Below are 7,836 nucleotides of genomic sequence, written 5' to 3'. Positions count from 1 at the left end.
AACAATAACGTCACATTATCTTTCAAAGACACCAGAAATTAGACCTTTTCATGAATCATTCAGGAGCGATCAAGTGGGATAAGTTTCAAAGGAGAAGCGAGATCTGAAGACTTTTATGCTGCTCTGCCATCATTACACTTTTTTCATTGGTTTCTCAAATGAGAAAATGATGATTTAAAAAAAAGGAAAAAATTCTTGTGACTGTTTTTTCTTTTTAAAAAAAACAGTTCAAGACAAGGTCAGCAAAAAATAAATAAATATAAAGCTAAAAATATCTGCATGGTATCTTATAATAAGGGTCAGTGAGGACATTTTAGAGTTTTTTATTCTCCAGGAATAGATTGAAAAATATGATGACAAATGAAAAAACACAACATAATACTGTAGCAAATGTAAGTAGGTACATATAGTGGTAAATAAATGTAATAAAAGTAAATAAAAAGTCCTAAAGAAAAACTTTTCTTGATCCTATATTTACTCTCGACGTTGTGCTTCTGTGCATTGTCTCCTCGTTCGCTTCATTCCCGCAGAGGATTTTGTAAACACATCACACGCTCGGTTTGAAGCAGAAATCCATAACCTCTTTCTTGTACGTCTGCCTGACATTGTGATTCCCTCCCCGGAGTGACGGCAGTACAGTGTGTATCAACATGTAGCAGCTGCAGAGATGAAATAACTTGTCTTGTCTGCTCACTTTTTTTCTTTATGTGATGGTAGCGCATCAGGTCACACATCAGGCTTGTTTCTTGTTTTGTTTTGTTTTTTTCTATTCTTCCTCTGTTCACATACCGCCTCAGGCCAACGTCCTCGTCGTTCTCATTACGCTTTGAGGGCAGATGGGTAATTAAACGTGCGGCGAAAGCTGATTTCGCTCACGTAGCCAAGCCCTGTTTAACGCGGGAAAACACCTTAATTTGTCCTGCACGCGGTTGTGAACAAAGACGTTCAGGATTTCTGCACCATTGTCGGCCATTTTTAAAAAATAATCTCCCAGCTCCTACCTCCTGGAGTCACCAGGCCTTTAAAGACGCAGACGTTCTCCCCTCCGTTGACCTGCTGCAGCACCTTCAGCTCGTCCTGAGTCGAACCTCGGTGACCTTGTCCCAGGTAGGTCATCGTCACGGTGACGTTGGATTTCTTTGCCTCCCGTTGTGCCTTTAGGTTACTCTGACATAAAGATAGAAGAACAGGGAGTCAACAAGAAGGTACAAAGGCATGTCTGAATTCATGGAACTGGAAGTTTAATAGTCACCTTACCTGTTTTTTAGGGCAACCTCCGTTTTCTTGTTTTGTTTGTTTGTTTTTTGCAACTTATGTCAGATCTATTATTTAACTTAGTCCAGTGTGACATATTTTTGTGTGTTTGCTTTGTAGTATTGTTGATCACAGCTGCTTTCTCTGATTTTGAATCTAGAGATGTGGGTCTGACAGTTATATTTTTCCTTCATTAATTTCTGATTTTAACATTTCTTTTATTTGAGCCGATATTTTACATTTATTTACTTATTTATTTACTTATTTATTTACTTATTTATTTATTTATTTATTTATTTATTTATTTAATGGTTTGTGCCGTATAGATTGAAAAGTTTTTTTTAAATTTGTTTTTCCTATTACATACATAATCACCTACATGTGCTGATTTTATCTGACACCTTCTCCTACAAATATTGCCATATATGTTAGATTATTTGGACCATTAGAATTTTTTTTCTAATTTCTTTAAACACCAGTGTAAGTCTGCTTCATTTAGTTTTTTCTCTTTTTATTTTCTTATTTTTTTAAATTCATTTAAATTCACAGTATGTTCGAGTATAATCTGTGTTTTTCTTTATAATTCTTCAATTCTCCAAAATATTTTTTGTTCTTTTTTAAAAAAAAATTTTAATCTGCATTCTGCAATAAATTAACTTTAGAGAGTTTTGAGAAAACACAAAATATGACAGAAGACTGTATCTGGTAACAGAACAAATTATAATCAGTAAAACAATCAGGGACAAGCTTGCTGTCCTAGGATGGACCCGCTATTGTTAGTTTTTGTTTCGATTTCATTCGTACATTTACGGTATTGTCAAGGTCAGGGATGCATAAAATGAAACACTAAGTTTTATAGAATACTGTTGGATTAGGAGCAGTCGACTGCCAACAGCTGTTAAAGAAGAATTCAGGTTTATTTTAAAAATCTAGCAATGGCTTGATTTTGTTTATGCATTCTAATTACGACATGTTTTTTTATTTAAAAAAACAACAAAAAAAACCCCACACACATCAGCTCACCTGCTTTTTCGGGTGATTTCCTGCTTTTTGAGACGTAACCGAGGAGAAAGATCCTCTCCGCTTGTCGTACAGGTAAGGGCAGGACTGACTCAGAGTCCCTCGGATTGAGTTCAGACTGGAAGCCTTTGTTGTTGTGATGGCTGGGAGGTAAACGTCACCTTTTCCATGTCTGCCACGATGAACTGTTGGCTCATCCAGCTGTAAGATTTCACAAAAAAATCACACTGAGCTTGGCTTTGTTGGCTTTACATTGCATGTATTCTACTAATCTTCTGAGAGCTGCTCACGAATATGACTTTTAAAGGATGACATGGTTCAGAAGTCTGCTGCGCAAAATAAAACATTCCTCCTACCGGTTGTCTCTGCGAGCTACAGCTGTAAAACATGATTTAATACAGTCCTTGTTCTGTGTCAGTGTGTTTGGTTTTGCCTGTACTCAGCTCTCTCCTCTCTCTGTCTGTTTGTACTGCTCTTATTGGAGTTTCATACCATTTTTCATAAGACAACTAACAGGGGTTTAGACACCTACAGGGAACCCAAGCAGAGGTAAATTCAATCATGTTGCATACATGCATACATCTTTTGCCTGACAATGACTTTCGGGCAAACAAAAGAAAGGACTGCTGTGTATATGCTCAGACAGTTATATGGTTCTAGTGTATATTTATTTAATATACAGTCAAATGTATTCACACCTTCCCTTTAAAGAAGGAAAACAAACAGCCGTCACTGAAATAGTTTAATAATTGCTGTTTTTTTTTTGTTGTTTTTTTCCACCATTCTTCAGCAGTGTCTTCTTTTTTTACTTTATTATTTTTTAGCTTTTTTTTTTTTATTACTTTTTTTTTTTTTTTGTTATTTGAGTGACTTTTGTGAATTTTGCCTTTTCTTTAATGGAAGAGTGTGAATACATTTGAGGACGACTGTATGCTGCATTTCTGCGCAAATGGTTATTAAATCTAAACTGCAATTATTGAAACTCAGCCCTTCTCTATGGGAAACATGCCACAGCTGTTAAATATACTAATATTTGAAGAAAGTGCATCACAGAGGAATTCCTGTCTTTTATGCCTCTGCTAGATTCACTAGTATTTCTGGATATACACGCCTCCTTCTCCTTCTCGTTCTACCACAGAGCACCAAGTTTTGTTACAAATCTTAAATCTCCTTTTCACCGTTGCAGGAGGATGTTTTCTTTGCTACCTGGACTTTTTCCTCCTGTTTGTTCCCTAAGCTGCACCGAATTGGGCCAATTTGCTCAGAATCTGGTGCTTGAATCCTTAAGAGCTAAACTCTGACCCTGTTTGATCATCGTCACTGATGACTTGTGATATAATGCAGTTTTAATCTGTGTGTGAACTGTATTTACCGGTAAATTTGTGCTACTGCCTGTCTTGCTTTATCTAAATGAACTTTTTTTTTCTGCTTAAATGAATGTAAAATTACAAAATACATGTAATTAGTGCGACCAAATGTTACACTAACAAACAAGAATCACACATGAAAATATAAAGGAAGTAACGTTAACTAGGATTTGACTGGTTTTCTCAACATGTTTCATCTGCAACCTTTATACAAAAGTCCTGCTGTGCACTTCACTTCAGCATTAAGAGCTCTACCTCCTCATTATTTATGACAGTGTTTCTACTTTTCTATCATTTTTTAAAGACTTGTTCTCTTTTATTGCCATTGCACAGCGTTGAGAACTTTGCATCTCACTGCACATCCTGTTGAGCACGGGAAGAACTGACACAAGCAGGAGCAACTTGCAAGCAACCACCTGCATGGAGGATTTTATCTGATGCATTCTTTCAGAAATATTACTCAGGTTATCTGGACCACAATTACAGTTTTAAAGCTTTAAACACCAATATGGTGTTTCATGTAGTATTTTCCTTTTTAGTTGGATTATTTGTTAATTTATTTAAATTAAATTCAATCCCTTTATTGTTTGGATGATTTGCTGCTCCACAATATTCCTGTGCAGCACCTTGATGTGTTAATACAATATGTGTGGGTATAATCAGCATTCTGTAAAACTCTGCAACTCTCTGAAGTAGTTATTTATTAATGAATACATTTAGAATTCAGACAGGCAAATGTAAAATACGATAGGGAATGGTACATTTTTTTTTAAAAATCTAATAAAGACTTGATTTTATTTGTGTATTTTAAATGCAACATGTAAAAATGGCAGCATCTCTGGCTGTAGTAGCAGTAATAGTAGTTTAAAGCTTTGCTGACCTTGTAGATCTCCACAGTATCCGGATTCTCCAGGAGCAGCAGTTTGCTCTTTGCTCTAATCAGACTGGCGATGGAGCGAATCATCTTAGCGTCTCTGGGCTGAGCCGGGATCTGTTGTACAGAGAAACAACAAAACAAGAATGTTCAGGTGCACAACGTTCACAGTAAACACGGATCAGAAACATGCTAATCAGGCGCTTACAGGCGTATCTCTGCCTCCTCCATGAACCCCTCTGTAGAACAGGTCCTGGAGCAGAGTCTGGCTGTTTCTCCTGATTCTTCTCATTGATTCTTTCTGATACGACTCCATTGAATCTGCAGCTCAGGCGGAAACAGCAGCACGTGTGTTTTAACATACAGTCCACACTTCTGTTTACGCTCTAGGGTTACATTTCCTGCTTTTATACTGACTTAAATGAGCAAAAACAACTGTTTAGATACCTGGAAAGGTGCTGTGCTGACATTGCAGTAACAATGAGGTGGAAATAAGGCGAAAATTAAATTGCTATTTGAGGATTTATTTGATTTTATGTTCTTCAAATCAGACAGTGAATGCATCTGAGGCACATCTGCAGTTGCATCTGTAGTTTCTTTGCAGGTGGTGACATAAAAATCCACAGTATTCCACAGAAAAGAGCAGACCTGCAATGCAAAACTGCACACAACAGCACCTCACATTATCAAATAAACACGAGCCATGAAGAGCACAGCCTCAAAGTCGACGATGCAGACTTCAGCAGACTTTTTAAGTTAGTTTTGAAAGTGCTGATCGAACTGCAGCCCCTCACATCATCAGACAGGCGAGTCCATCGATTTTTGTGGCTGTTACAGAGAAAGCTGATTGCAATCCGGCGTAGAAGATATTCTGGCGGATTTAATGCAATTTACCAAGCGAGCATAAACAAAATCGCGCTGTAGATGATGGACGAAGTCTTTTAGAGTTTTAGGGATGATTTTGAAATCGTTTAGAATTCAGGAGGCACGAAGAAGCGCATTGAGTTTTAGTGTCGAGTTAATAGAATTTGCTCGGATAAAATGCCAAGATATCACCTTGGACTGACAAGTGGGCAAAAAAGTCTGAGGTTGTTATTTTCCTGTTATTACCTCACTCAGCTGTCATATAAAATACAATCTGATGATGATAGAACAGAAGTTGTGTGAGAAATTAAATGAGAACTTAGAGTCGTGAATAAAAGTTTCCAAGGGTGTGTATCAGGGCAGTGTGGAGTTTCCAGTGACCGCTAGAACACAGAATGTTCTACGACTCTCTGTCACAAAATCAATCATGTATTTTGGTTCCTTCATAGATTTATTAGAGGTCTCCTGGGAATATGTCAGAATCTATTGGGTCAAAAATATACGTACAGCATTGCTACCTAGGCGCAGTTGGTAGCGCTGTTGCCTCACAGCAAGAAGGTTGCCGGTTCGTGTCTCGGTGGGGGCACCGGGATCTTTCTGCGTGGAGTTTGCATGTTCTCCCCGTGCAGCGTGGGTTCTCTCTGGGTTCTCCAGCTTCCTCCCACACAGTCCAAAAACATGGTGTGAATGTGAGTGTGCTTGGTTGTCTGTCTCTAAGTGTAGCCCTGTGATAGACTGGTGACCTGTCCAGGGTGTCCCCTGCCTTCACCCTGAGTCAGCTGGGATAGACTCCAGCCCCCCCGCGACCCTCGTGAGGATTAAACGGTGTATAGATAATGGATGGATGGATGGATGGATGGCATTGCTACCTAACACTAACATTTCAACCTCAACTCTGCATTTTTTTTGTAGCCGTCCACAATCTTCTGGTTGCATCTTTGAGCCTCCTCTTGACAGAATTGATGCAGTTATACAAAACTTGTTGGCTTTCTGGTAGGTTTCTTCAGTACAGTCCACAGGTTCTTGATTGAAGTCAGGATCAGTAAACCAGTCTAAAACCTTCATTCTAGCCTGGTCTAGCCATTTGTGTTCTATTTTCTTCTGTGTTTGGGGTCACTGTCTGACTAGAACACCATTTTTTTTAGATGATGATTTTTGGTTTTCTTGAAGAATGTGACAGTAATCCATCCATCCATTATCTATACAACGCTTAATCCTCACGAGGGTCATGGGGGGCTGGAGCCTATCCCAGCTGACTTAGGGTGAAGGCAGGAGACACCCTGGACAGGTCACCAGTCTATCACAGGGCTACACTTAGAGACAGACAACCAAGCACACTCACATTCACACCTACGGACAATTTAGAACCACCAGTTAACCTCAACATGTTTCTGGACTATGTGGGAGGAAGCTGGAGAACCCGAAGAGAACCCACGCTGCACGGGGAGAACATGCAAACTCCACGCAGAAAGATTCTGGTGCCCCCACCGGGACGCAAACCGGCAACAGTGCTACCAACTGCGCCACCCTGCAGCCCCGTGACAGTAATCGGTCTTCTTCATTATTCCATTTACTTTGCATAACACACCGGTCCCACTATTTTGGAACCTTTGTCATATTTCCAGAAGACCTACACTAAATCTATGAAAGAACCAAATCACATAATTGTTTTTTGTGACAAAGATAAAGTTTCCAGAGTTTTAGGAGTCACTGGAAACTCAAGACTGCATTGATACACACAGTCTTCACAAGGGTACGTAAACTTTTGTTCACAACTGTATGTGGAAGAAAGATCTTTTTTTTTTTTTTTTATCTGAGTCAGCAGGATGTGGAATATAATTCAGTCAGGCAAGGAAGATATAAAGTCGTGAGATGAGAGTCTGGAGTTGAGAATAGATTGAGACTGGAGCTGTGGGGGTCACCGTCTTCGCTGGGAGTTCATTCCTCATTCTGGTTTCCTCCTGAGGGAAATCTAGATTAACATGACACCGATCTTTTGGTTTTTCCACTGTTGACTAACAAGCCTCCATTGTTTCGGTGCGCAACCCCGTCGGTGAATTGCAGTATCTGTAATCTAATCTGTGCGTCTGCGGCCGTGTCATCTGCAGAGAGAGGAGGCGGCAGGCAGGCAGCCATCTCCTGAGATTAGCGGCCTGCAGTCTGTATGCATGAACGCACCTCGGCCTGGGATGGTGGATGGAGGAGAAAACGTAAGAAGTTTGCTTTGTTGTCAATCCAGCTTATTCTCCTAACGGCTGTTGCAATCAAAACGTAATTAATTATGCGTTTGTGTGACTTTTAGTGGCTGGAGAGCACTTTTGCAGTTTCTACCAGAATGCTAGCACAACAAATACGCAGAAGAAACAATATATAAAGACTTGTGTTGCATGATGTTGTAGCTGCATTTGAGATGTGCAGCATCCTGTTATCTGGTTTAGCTTTTGTTTTAAGGCCTTT

Source organism: Stegastes partitus, unplaced genomic scaffold (assembly GCF_000690725.1).
Source record: "Stegastes partitus isolate 25-593 unplaced genomic scaffold, Stegastes_partitus-1.0.2 Scaffold71, whole genome shotgun sequence".
Taxonomy (NCBI): domain Eukaryota; kingdom Metazoa; phylum Chordata; class Actinopteri; family Pomacentridae; genus Stegastes; species Stegastes partitus.
Note: the sequence above shows the minus strand (reverse complement) of the source record.